The sequence below is a fragment of the Drosophila teissieri genome, chromosome 2R, assembly GCF_016746235.2.
Source record: "Drosophila teissieri strain GT53w chromosome 2R, Prin_Dtei_1.1, whole genome shotgun sequence".
NCBI classification, from domain to species: domain Eukaryota; kingdom Metazoa; phylum Arthropoda; class Insecta; order Diptera; family Drosophilidae; genus Drosophila; species Drosophila teissieri.
The window spans coordinates 10629245-10643629 of NC_053030.1; positions in this window are offsets into that span (position 1 = coordinate 10629245).

A 14385-nucleotide genomic window follows, 5' to 3' on the forward strand; every position below is an offset into this window, starting at 1 on the left:
ATCAACAAATATGTTTGTTTGCCTGTGCATCTGAATAATAAAAGTACTACGCCATCGAGGTGCCGGGGAAATATATCAAGGGCAAATAACTACCTCATGTTGCGAGCAATCAGAGATGGTTATGGTTTATGCACTTATTTAATAAAATTGCCAGCTCTTTTAAGCCATTTATGAAAGTGCGGTAAACTGGATTTATTACTGCCATAATATGTGCGATGTGACAATATTTGGTTGATCAGAAATGAAAATCATTAGTATTATCTAGAGATATGATATGAGTTTACTATAGAAAACGGTGTAAGGCGATTATCATAATATATCCATGAGGACGGATTACGATTAGGATTCCCTCGACTTTTGATGTGTGAAATGAGCTGGCCAAGAGCAGAAAACGGGGCTGGCACATAGCGTACGAGTATATGTAGATACAGTCTGAATAATGTGGTGGCTCAACTAGTGCACAGCCTGGCTTTATTAATGGCTCATAATGACTTAAGTGAAATTACTGAAGCGTAACTGGCCGTGCTCGTCGCTATCTCGCCATCCCGCTCTCTCATCCGTTAGTGCCATCTCTTTCCGCCTAGCTGGCCCATCTGAGCTGCAACCATAAACGGCGAGAATTCCCACGCGGCATTTAATATTCTGCTGCCCGAGTAAATTTAACCCCGTCCCCGTCCCCGTGAACCCACGAAACCCACCCTCCGCCGTTTTGACCCGGCTAACATGTTGCTTCTTCCTCCTTGACGGTTCTTGTTGTAGTTGCTGTTGCTGCTGTAGTTGTAGTTGCTGCTGCTGTTGCTGTTGTTGTTGGTGGCGCTGTGCAAGTTGTTAAGGTCAGTTCATATATTATGCTTTGCCGTGGAAAAGGTGCCATAAGTCTGCCACCATGTGCAGGGTGGTACACAAGTAGTTTTTCCCCCGAAGCCTTTGTCTCTTTTCACTTTTCTCGTCTGCTCCGCTCGTTGCTGTTCTGTTCTGTTCTGTTGTGTCCATGGGGCAACTGTTGCCTACTTTGCCGCTTTCCCTCTTTCCCGCTTTTCCATTTTCCCTTCTGCTTTTGTTCGGCTCCCTTTTGCCTGCTAATTAAGCGAAATTTTGCGTAATAAGCTTGTCTGTAATTTGCGCCATCTTTCTGCCTTTTCTTTTCTGCCATTTTGTGCTTACGTGCGTTTGTGCGTTTTGCCATTTTCCTTTTGGCCATTTTCCTACGGCTTCTGTTAACTGTCATCAAGGTGTTCATTGACTTTGTTATTATACCTCAATGAATTTCGTACAGATAGATGGCAGGCGATTTCGGCACTGACTTCCCAAGAAAAATTACTCAGCCTCGAGTTGGTCTAAGTCCATCGATTAACTGGGCTCCCAATTATGTCTATGTACGGCAAACTAATTAGAACTGATTAACATAACAAAGCAACCTATAAGGATCTTGGAATACAGCATAACCTTGCATTTAAAACTCATTAGAGGAATGCGATTGGAGTTAGAATAAAGTCACAAAGGCCAGAATTGCAGTATTAACTGATCAATCTGCTAATTGATAAGGCTGCAAATACTGTGTAACTATAAGGAGCCATCAGCATCTCTTTGGACTTAACCATAGTAAATGAATCATTTTTATTGAAAAGTAAAGGATTTACTATTAATTGATGAACCGATTGGCATGCAGTATGTTCTGCATGAAAAAAGGTTTTAATATTTAATTTGTTTAAAGCCCGAAAAATCGCAGAAGAATAAATGAAATCCGGGTTCTCCTCGCGCAAAAAGCATTTTCCAGCTCCGTGCACAGTGAACCCAGTGAAATCCGAAAGATACCCAAATGCACTTCAATTCCGAACCAACAGCTCTCCGCTAATGTGTGTGGCTCAAATACCTGTGCCAATGTTTGCCACTGATAAGTGCGCATTATTTACGCTACGCCTAACTCGCTACACGCATAATTTCATCAAAAATTCACACCGCCAGACAGGAACAACAGGACGAAAAAATTACGGCAAAAAATAATGCAGAGTGCTGGGCACAAAGCAAAAAAGCAAAAAAGGGAAAAAATGTAGATAATCATATTGTGAAATTTTTAACACCTGCTGCTTGTTGTGGTTTCGTTGCCCTGCCGCTTATATCTGCTGCGAGTGGATATCAAGCAAAATAATAAAGGCATTATTTACACAGGCATGGCAACAAAAAGCCAAAATGTCATTACACACACACACACACACACACTCGCGTATACACACGGGCGGGTGAGTTGTGCTGGTGTTGTTTCAACACATGTAAACAAAACCATTGAATTAAACCGAAAATTAGCATCGATTTAAGTCAAGACCGGGGGTATTATCCCCATGGCTTACCTATGTGACCCCCAAACCTCCGAACCTCCAAACCTACATGCCACTCATACCCGCCAAAAACTCGCCACGACTTAGCTCGCTTATCAGTTACGCCAAAAGCCGAGCAAGAAACACAATGCCCCCCCCCCCTAACGAATAACACCTCGCCCTGGCTTCGGCTTTGGCTTTAAACAAATTTTGAGCATAATTTAAACATGTGTTGCCAGCCGCCCGCTGACTCCGCGAACTGACTACCAAACCGCCTACACGGCGTATACGTATGTACACGCTGCGTATGCTTAATCCCTTTTAATCCGCATTTCGGCAACGTGTGTGCCTACATAACCCCAAACAGGAAAACACGCAAACAGGAAGGCCGGGAAGCAGGAGGACCCGGAGAAAAACAACAACAAGGACATCCCCGCGCCAGGAGCAGCAGCAGCAGCACCACAACAGCAGCGAAATGCAAATGCAAATCACGCCGCAGTCACTGATAAGGTGTCCTGATATCTCCTAACCAGACTGTCCTCGTTTCTCCCCTTTTTTTGCGGTTTTTCAAGTGGTTTCGCGACTTGGCAGTCCCAGATGTCCGCCACCAGAGATCCTTGATAGATGCGAGCACCAACTGTAGAAGGAGATGAGTGTATGCGCAACAACTAAGAGCCGAATGGCAATCTCTAAACAGGTTGCCTGTGTATCGATGCTAAAAGTTGTGCGGAAAGTGGGCACTTATCACAAGCAAATATTTGAGATAGGTTTTCTGAGCATAGGTTTGTGAGTATAATATATATAAAAGGGTATGTATAGACTACGAAACAATATTACATGATATCTGCTTGGCTTCTAATACCAATTATAATTAATGTTACTCGTATATGAATACCAACTCCAGCTCCAGCTGTAAGCCAGCAGTGATCAGTGGCAAAATAAAGGTATTTATCTGACGAATGCATCTCGTATTCATAGTCCGTCTTTTCATCCGTCTGTCTAAAATCAATGGAAGGGAAAAGTAATATTCCTCTGCTTTCCCCTTCCTCGAGCTTTCACTTTGCTTTGACGCACTGACAACTTGGATGGGGACTTACCAACTAACATTTTATTCCGTTGCATTTACTTGGCAAATTTAATATGTGCAATATTAATTTTCATCGTAAAAAAGACTTTTGTGCAAGATATGGATACATTCTCTGGCCAAACGTCATAAATGTTGCACGTGCAGGACACAAGAAGACATGAATTGGAATAGAATAAAATAAAATAAAATGAAATAAAATGTAAGCCCAAAAGTAGTAAACCGTTAAGCTCTGTACGGCCAACAAAGGAAGGGCCGAAAGCAGTTACACAATTTATGCATGGCTAAGACCCCCCATATTCCCCATATCCCCCCAATTTCCCCGGACAAAGCCCGAAAACATTTTGTTGCATTCAGCGCCATCTTAGAGCGGCTCTCGTCCGCCTATTGTAAATGCAACTTAGAATTTGTTGCAAATAAAGTGAAATGGCAACGGCTGCTAGAAAATTCCACATCCACATTCCCATCCACACTCATCCCCAAAATACTGGGCAAAAAATAGAAAGAAAGCCAGGGAAGAAGGCAAAAAATTGGCAATTTAACATTTGACGTTTTCTACGAGTCTTGTTCAAACAATATACTTGGGAATTTGTTTTAATGCTCCAACGGGGATTGAGGGGGGAACCGAGGGGGATGAGGGGTCAGCAGGGGGGCGGGTAGGTGCGAAGGGTTGCTTCCCAGCTTTTCTCCGACTTTCCTCAGCTTGCACGGCGCAGCCCGAGGACGCTGGCAAGTTGCAATAATGGCTTTAAATTTTTATTAGATGACGACGCTTATGCGCCTTAGTTGCCTACAGTTGTAGCCTGGCCCCCGCCCCTCCAGCAGATCTGCTCCTTGGATTCCTGGAATCCTCCACTCCTCCACTCCTCGAGTCCTTGCATCCTGAAATGCTGAAATGCTGAAATGTTGTTGAGAGTTTCTGTGCGGGTATGTGTGTGTGCCAGTGCATGGCAGTAGTTCACGTCGCACTGGCCACGTGTTCAGACACACTTATGTGTATATTAGTAGCCAGGAGGTGTAAAAAGGAGCTGGCACCACCGTGTAGTGGACTCTCGACCTGTTTATGTGTAAATATGTACACTAATTACCAAAAATGAGGTAAATAAAAAGAACAGCACAGGTGGACTTTAAGTCGCTGAGGAAATACGCTTGCAATCGAAAGGTTTCAGTCTTTTTGGAAATAATACATATTGCTTATAGCAAGTCAGTAGACTTTGTTGGTCTTGGGTAAGTCTCTATGTGCTAGGAGTTCGGATCTTTCTGATAGAACTTATGATTTCAAGGGTAAAATATAAAGAGATACAACAAGAATGTGCAACAAATCAAACCTAAAAGTTATATTTAGTAGGTTTAAGTTCTTTATCTTCTTTTTTTTCAATTACATGTAGAATTAAATTAGTGCACTGCTACCTTCAGGCAGCCTTAGCAATTATATATAAGGTGCGGGTTCTTAGTTTCTCTGGTCTTAGTTTCCCCCAATTTAAAGCATACTTTGCAGGGCGTGTATTCCCCAAGTTCGCCATTTGGCACGCGGCATGTGGCAGCTGCAACAAAGCGAATTAAAGTGTTTGTGAGAGCACCAGTTTAGATAGAGGCCCCCGAGCGTATGCTAGACTTTATTTAATGCGGCTGTTGCCTGTTGCCTGTCGCCTAATTCGTAAATTACGCGCTTATTATTTTTGCCAACTGTCGCTGTATCCGTGTCTCTAGTTGTAGTTGTATCTGTATCTGTATCTGTGTCTGGCTCTGCAGTTGTATCTGTATCTGTATCTGCATCTGGGCGTCTATCTATCTCCCTCTGGCGGCTGGTTGCTATCTGTTGCTCCCACTTTGCGAGCGCGTAATTTTATTTAGCTTTGCGTGCAGAGATGTAATTGTGTTATTTGCTTGATTTTATTATTTGCCCCGAGGCCGCAGGCGGCACAGCCGCACCTAGCGGCCATAATTAACCAAATAAATAAAACAGTCGAAAACCGAACCTACTGCTGCTGGGTGGGTGGTGGTTGCATTTTATTCGCGTTTATCTATAGGTTTGCTGGCTGGCTGGTAAAACTAATACGGCAGCATCGGCAGTCGCATACAATGTTGTCACATTTTTTAGCTGACTTATTTGCCATTTGGCCAGCGGTGTTTGTTTTGGGGTTTTTAATGTCCTGGCCTGCAGGGACCAAAGCAAATTAAATGGCTGTCAAATGTTGTTTTATTTCAGCTGGGTGGCTTTTTGTTTGCGGAACTACTTATTGGCATGTTTGCGAATTCGGTTTCGCAAATTCAGTTTGCTTGTTTTGGCACTGCCATTATGAAGTTGTGAGCATAACTAATTGAAAAGTTTTTTCTCCAGTTTCCAGCATTTTGCTGGCGTATTTTTAGCTCGGCCAGTGTGAGAGTGTCAGAGATTTATTCTATTCCATTTCTCTTCAAGGTTCTTGGCAAAGTCATATTTAAAACAAGGGAATTCAAAAAAAGTATATAAGCTACTGAACTGTAAGTTTGGTTGAACCAAAGCGAGCAGTCCAAAGTTACTAGTATTTTAAGGCATATCTTTAAATTTTAACAATATCTGTACATTATATTATATATTATTTATGCTGGTAGAGTAAATGTCTTAAGATTCGTTGAATAGTATGTAACAGGTAGAATTAGGCGCTTCCGATCATACAAAGTATATATACTCTTGATCAGGACAGACCGACGGACTTGGCGAGATCGACTCCGCTATTGATCCTGAACAATATACTTTATATGCTCGATTTTTATATGGTCATTTCTGAAATCTCGTTTTTAAGAAACGATACACATTATACACATTAAACATTCGTCACGAACCCTAGTAATCGTAAAAGTCAATAATTGTGGCAACTTATTTCGATGAGACGAGCGCTAATTCCTATTAAAGGTGAAAACCAATAATTCGGGCAACATTAAAAGTTCATCACGAACCCTAGTAATCGTAAAAGTCAATAATTGTGGCAACTTATTTCGATGAGACGAGCGCAAATTCCTATAAAAGAGGGATGCTATGCAGTTGACTGCAGTCTTAGAAGTCAGTCTCCAAAATGAACAGGTGGTTTGTCGTCACTTTCTTGCTGACCATGGGTCTACTATCCGCTTATTCTGCTGAAGTAAGTAACAGAAAAGTTTTAATTTCAAGATAATTGAAATATGTCAATGTTCAACAGGAAGACGATGCAATTTATAGTGTTAAAAAGGAAATTTATAATGTTATAAACAAAACTGAATTCGAGTGCTTTGAATATTGTTTATATAATATTTTTAGAAACATTTCAGGTTTATTTCTACCTCAATACCCGGACATAGGGTTTTGTCCCAATTCAAAGATAATACACAAATGCGAGTTAGCCCACGAAATACAAGAGTGCTTTCTAAAAAATTTGGATGATAATTTCTTGACAAAGTTTTTCAAAAAGACTCTTAATATTGAATATGAGGATCTCCTAAGAAAACTCCTTTAAATGTTTTAAAACACTTTGAATTTTTGTATTGGTGTAAAGCCTGTTATGCAAACAAAAATTAATAAAAATTTGATTACGAAAATCTTTTTGTGTAAAGAGAGTCATGAAAATCAATAATTCGGGCAACATTAAAAGATCATCACGAACCTTAGTAATCGTTAAAATCAATAATTGTTGCAACTTTTTCGAGAAACGAGCGCTAATTCCTATTAAAGGTGAAAACCAATAATTCGGGCAACATTAAAAGTTCATCACGAACCTTAGTAATCGTAAAAATCAATAATTGAAACAACCTATTCGATGAAACGAGCGCTAATTCTTATAAAAGGTGGCTGCTATGCAGTTGACTGCAGTCTTAGAAGTAAGTCTTCAAAATGAACAGGTGGTTTGTCGTCACTTACTTGCTGACCATGGGTCTACTATCCGCTTATTCTGCTGAAGTAAGTAACAGAAAAGTTGTAATTTCAAGATAATTGAAATATGTCAATGTTCAACAGGAAGACGATGCAATTTATTGTGTTATAAAGGAAATGTATAATCTTATATACAAAACTGAAATGGAGTGCTTTGAATATTGTTTATATAATATTTTTAGAAACATTTCAGGTTTATATTTACCTGAAAAAACGGACATAGGGTTTTGTTCCCATTCAAATGTAAAAAACTATTGCGAGTTAGCTCAAGGAATACAAGAGTGCTTTCCAAAAAATGTAGATCAAAATTTCTTGACAAAGGTTTTCGAGGCCGTAGGAATTCCATATAAGGAGATTGTATCGTATTCAACCATGTTAAAGAATAACCTTACGGAATAAATATGTGTTCAATGTTGATTCAGAACACTTTGAATTTTTGTATTAGTATAACCTGTTATGCAAACAAAAAATTAATAAAATATTGATTACGAAAATCTTGTTGTGTAAAAAGATCGGGGCAACATTAAAAGTTCATCACGAACCTTAGTAATCGTAAAAATCAAAAATTGTAGCAACTTATTCGATGAAAGGAGCGCTAATTCCTATCAGCCTTGCTGACCATGTTTTCGTTATCGGCATATTCTGCTGAAGTAAGTAACAGAAATGTTTTAATTTCAAGATAATTGAAATATGCCAATGTTCAACAGGTAGACAATGTAATTCTTTGTGATAGTGCAAAGATGTTGTTTTATAACACTTTGCATTTTTGTATTGGTATAGCCTGTTATGCAAACAAAAAGTGAATAAAAAATTGATTACGAAAATCATTTTTCGTGATCGTGATGATCAATAATTGGGGCAACATTAAAAGTTTATCACAAAACCTTTAGTATTCGTAAAAATCAATAATCGTAGCAACTTATTCGATGAAACGAGCGCTAATTCTTATAAAAGGTGGCTGCTATGCAGTTGACGGCAGTTTTAGAAGTCGGTCTCCAAAATGAACGGGCTTTTTGTCGTGACTTTCTTGCTGACCATGGGTCTACTATCGGTTTATTCTAGCAATGATGTAAGTAATAAAAATATTTCATTAATACGGAAAATAATATACGTTTTTTTAACAGATAAGAAAAAGAGACAGCGCAACAATAGAACACGATATAACAATTCAATCCGAGTGCATAAACTAGCTTATGATGACCATCGAGAACTTTAAGAGTAGCACCAACTGCTACCATCATTGTCTATTTGAGGGGCACGGAGTGATTGTCAATGGAACGGTCCGCATAAACTGCAAAACTGCGTCAAGTTAAAGGACGATGACTCATGTATGCTCGCCTTCAGACTAAAACTGTGTCTATTTATCAGCTTAAATCCTGAAGAAATCCGAGAAGAATTTTAATATTTGGGTTAAAAAATGTTATGTCCAATGAGAAGTTCGCTTTTACTTCACACATAAAATATTAAAAATCTTGTTATTTAACATTATTATAACTTATTTATTTGGTTCAAAAAGCTAGAAGAAAAATGCCTTTAAACAGAAACAATAGATTTAAGACTAACACTCTTGCTCCCAAATTGAATTATTATAGATAGATGGTAAAATTAAGTACCAAATTTTGCAAGGTACGAGTAAGCCCACGACTAATAGGATTATTTGGGAAATATTTATTGAATGCCAGCTAAAGATAATTGGGTACATATGTATAGTCTTTCGGCTCTTTCAGGAATAATTACTTGATTCGCTTGCGAACCACAAGGCTTCAATCACAAAGCATCCGGGCTTATGAAAATTAATTTAATCGCCTACCAAACATTGTTGAAGTCAAACTTATTGACGGCTTTGGGCGCAGGGAAAATCTCTCTGGCCCGAAATCGAATTGCCTCCGACAGGAGGAGTTCTACCTGGAGGCCCTGACTGCCGCAGCGGCAATAACCGCAGCAAATTACATTTATTTAAGTTCCGTCACATCAAACGTTTAGGCCTCCCACCGCCCTCCGCCTACCGCCCATCGGGCCATAACTCAGGCAGACAACCTTGAGCAACAATTGCCCATATAATTCACTCAGCTGCTCACCTGTTCTTCAGCACACCAGCTCGCCGGTTACCTGTTACCTGTTAGCTGTTACCTGTTAGCTGTTGTCTTGGCCCACATTACCTGGCCCTCTTGGCAGCGACGGCGTGATTGGCATCATCGGCATCGGCCGACTTCGACTGCCGGCGGCGCAGTTAATGTTGTCTGATTTCATTAGTGCTGCGCAGCTCTCCTCACCTGCTCACCATTCCTCACCTGCCGCCCAAGTGCCGCCCAAGTGGCGTATTGTCACTTGGCGTCTTCGTTTTTGGCCTTAACACTTGCGGGTGCCGGCGGGGTCAAAATGGCCCTGGGGAGCATTTGAAGTCAATATGGATTCTTTTACAGCCCATGTTCCACAGAATTTGTTACAAATCACATTAAATAAAACAAAAAAGTTGGAATTTTCTTAAAGCCTAAGAGGAAATGGAATATCATGTTGAGTAATCGCAAACAAATTATAATTATCCATTACATCAATGTACGCATGCGAATATGTTAATGGAAAATATTTGAATATTCTTAAAACGCACACAATAATTGTAATCCAGCCATGCTGTAATGGCAACTATTGTTATTATTTTGTAAAATAGTATAATTGGTTTTTTGGATCCGCGCTGTAAGCGCCACAATTAAATAATTATCATAAATTCATGACAAGCTACCGAAATGGCCGCATTGTGGGGTTAATGAAAACACGTGTAATTTATCTCCTGCTCTTTCGGTTTCGTTTTCGCCCATCTGGTTCGCACGCCAATTAACCCCCCAAGTGCCAAGTGTACCGCCACCACCCCCACCCCCCTCGGGCGCTTTACATGAACTTGAATGAGGTTATTGGTATATTATTGGTTTTCCTTCTCCTGTTGATATTGTCGTCGTCGATGCCATAATCGCATTTGTATGCCGCTCTTTATGGCCATGTATTTATTTATTTCGGCATTTTCCCACCCATACCCCATACTCCATCCCCCATAGCCATGTTTGTTGCGGCTAATTTGCTTTTATTATTCGCGTTAAATTTTATGCCCACGCTCATGGATTTTTCCAATAAAATGTCAGGAGCAGAAATTGAGACTTGCTGCGACGCTGCGAATTAGCCGAAAGTGTTTTCCTATCATTCTGTGTCGTGCATTTTAATGGCCAGCTTAGGACGAGCCAGCTGCTCCGACTTCCTTGGAATTCCTCGATTTCTCGGAACCTACGACAATCAAAAGAGTGGCGATTCTAATGAAGTGTGTCGATGTTTCTATACGGCCTACTAAAGATACGGAGCCAAGGCCAATTTAAGTTATATTAAACTAAAGTAACATTTTCTTGAATATTGCATCAAAGCTCTAACATAAGGCAAACATAATACAGTAACGTATATAGCATATTTGGATAAAATTAAAGTATTACAAGAAACAACACTCAACACTAGCTGAAATATCTCCAAATCCCAGTTTATATGTAAACGTATAAAATGTATCACAATACCCCCTGCTGCTTTACTCTCCTCTCTCTGTTTTGAAGCTAAGTAAACCTGCGCTCGCCCTCCTCTCCTTAATTAAAATGGGGGGAGATTTTCAATTATATGTGTGACCTATCAGTGACAACAAATAAACAAGAAGGCAACAGGGAGCGAGGCCCACTCCTCGCCACACAGGTCCTTCCTGCATTTGCATATGTGTCATAAAAGCGGGCAACGCATAACTTCCAAACCAAGACCTGGCATCCCCACTTCGGTGGAGGCGCACTCGTATTTTGCCCATTTTGCCCACTGGCAACGACCCCGCAGCTGGGGCGTTTGTTTTTTATGCCACACCTCGATGCAAATCATTGCCACATCTGACGCACATGTGGCACGTAACAGACAAACCGACACTGAGACACACAGACACACAGATACACGGGTACACAGACACACAGATGCACAGACAGACCATTGCGACAAGCTCTCGTTGTCGTGGTCGCTGCTGCTGGATTTGTCTGTTTTGTGACTGTTGTTGCGTTTGTTTTCGGCGGTGAGGGGCTCCCCACCGGCGCCCCAGAGCCCCATCCTCTGCGGCATCCTAGCCCCAAATCCCTGCCACCATTCATTTCTCCATACTACATACTGCCGCGACATTCTGTAGGCGCTATGGCGTGCGAAATTGTAAATTTTTCGTCAGATGCGACTACCCTCCCTTCGAATCCTATGTCCATTGCCACACTCAGCGAAAAGCCGCTGCACTTGTTGCACTTTTCTAAGATGACAATATTTCACTAACGAATGGGGCTTATGTTACTAAAAAGTAACATGGAATGCCACAACACCATAAAAAACAGGTGCATATACTTGAGGAGTCACTTCGCTTTTTTAAGTGTATGTACACAACGCATTTTTTGTTGGCATCGTTGTTGGGTGTGTATATGCATTATTAAGAATACACTCAGCTGTCAGCAAGTGAACGTCTGGTGTCCCAATCTCTGTTTGCAGTTGTGCTTCTCCAGCTTGAGATTCCTCCATGGCTTCCACAGCTTCCATGGCCACAACCTCAACTCAACTCGACTCGACTCAACACAACACAAGTCAAGTCGACGACTCGGCGACTTTGGCCTGGAGTCGACCCATTTGAATTTTTAAATTTATTTGCGAGGCTTTTTTGCGCGAGTGCCGCTGTTGTTTGGAGATAGAGGTATGTACATACATACTATACTTACTTTCCAGGGTCCTTGATCCAAGGGTTGTCTAGTCAAGGTCGCGCCGAGCAGGGCTTTCAAAATGTCAGGGACTTAAAGTCGGTTTCCCAGATTCTCCGGACTGTCGGTGTTATTGGGGATCGAGCGATGCTAATGACCAGCCAAAAAACGATTGAACTCATAACTGACAGATTTTCTGCTACGTGCACAAAGTTTCGCTTTGGAGTTTCGTGGCGCTTCGGTTCGAAAGTTCAATTTTTGACCTGCTCGTGGCACAGAGGGCTTTTTGCCCCCGGGCGTGGGCTGCAACAAAAAAGAGCACAAAAAAAGAGGGAACAGAGGCACAAACAACATTTCGCATTTCCACGCGGAAAAGCAGCTGAGTGGCCCGTTTTCCTATTTGCTTTTCATTTTCATTTATTAGAAAAAAGCGCGAGTGCAACTTCCGTACTTGTGGCCATTGCACATTGCCCGTTGCACATTGCACACGTGTTCACAAATATTTGCGGTACGTGGCCGCACACCTTTTGCCCAATGAACCCCGCGTTTTTGTGGCATATAATTTGATGCCCTGCATTTCCTTGTGTTTTCATAGTATGGTTTTAATAATCCAAGGGGGCTTGGAATCGAATCTGATGGATGCAAGTGGCTGCTTGTGCTGACTGGAATTTCGATGAAACACTGCGGCGAACGTATATAGCATTTTCCTAACCATTTTCCACGGCCGCTTTGGCATCTGATAATTTCCACAATTTTCATGGCTGGCCGTGGCAATTTGATTTTAGTTTTCACCATGATGCCACGTTCTGGCCGTCTATCGATGCGGCTTTTTTGGCCGCTATTGAAAGGGGAAATTTAATTTCGAGGTGAAACCGTAAAGTGTTTGGTCAGGGGCAGGATTGGTTTGTAGGGGGTGGAGGTCAGAGGTCGAGGGTGGGAGGTCGGGGTCGGGGTCGGGGTCACTGCTTAACGTTTTGCCGATACTTAAAGCTAAAGCCCGTTTTGCGGTTATTGCCAACTGTTTGGCTTTGCAGCAGCATTTTGCTGTCATTTATCGTTGCCCGCTGTGCCAGTCGGCGGTGGGTGGGGAAAATGCGGTGAGAAAAATCCCGTGAAAATTCGGTAGGGGCCACAGACAGACTGTGTGTGCGGGAACTGTCATTTATTGTTGTCTACTTTCGAGGCAAATATTTGTACTCGCCTGCTTTTCGACTGTCGTTTATTGGTGATTACTTTTTGCCAGTTGATTTCGCTGTTTGCCATGGCGAAGTTGCTCTATTGCTGGGGAAAATGCATTTTCCATTATCTGCGCAGTGCGGTGGCCATATAGAAGCCCACCTATTGAAGTGGTCTCATGTCGTTTATAATTTGTATATATTTTCCACTTTATATGCAACTGACCCCAACAGTTTGGGGTTTTAAGTACTGCCACTACTCTAACCAACTCTACTCAACTACCACTTGGGTTTCATAATTAAAGCTTAGGACAGCAATGCATTTAAGCACCTTCAATAAATAAGTCAACTAAGTTTAACACCTACAGAAGACAAGATGTGGCTAAGGTAAGTAACTCCACACTGTCCACACTTGAAATGCCCACATTAAAGCCTCCTTAACTTTCTGGTGCCAATAAGCGCTCAACGACAATATGTAAATGATGCGATTTCCTGATGCACACGAAGCTCTTAAATTTCGGTGTGCAGTTGCTTAAATTTCGGCCCATGCTGCCGAAAGTGGTTAAGCCCATCAATTTATTGTATAGAGCACGTTTAAGCTGGCCAATTTAATAGTTGGCCAACGGCACTTGCCTGTTTTTGTTGTCCTGTCTCTGTTGCTAGCTTATTTTTTGTTTTCAGCTTTCTGCACTGGCACTGGCTTTTGGGCGATTCTGGTGCATGAATTTCTAGACGGGCTATTTATTATTGATATCGTTACCCTTTAAGCGCACACTTTATGGTATTTTGCAGTGTTATCTGTGTAGTCCAAGCACCTGGCTGCTGGATGAAGGATGCAGGATGCAGTGTGCAGCTCGGCAAATTCAATTGCATATGGCTGAGGCGCTCAGCGCACAAAAGCCGACAACCCTGAATCCCAGAATCGGGGGAATATATGGCTAAATATCGGGAATGGGGGCAAGGTATATAACTTTTCCACTAGCTCCAGTGCGCCACTGCACCGACATGCAAAGCGGCAGAAAAATAGTCTGGCAAAGTTGCCAGTCAGAGCAAATCGCAGATAGTCAGCTAGTCAGTTGCAAAAGCTCCTTATACTCGTATATATACGTATATATATTTCTTTTCCACTATCGGAGCTATCTTAAAGATTTTTAACTACCCGCACACTCGCACCTACGACGGCAAACTT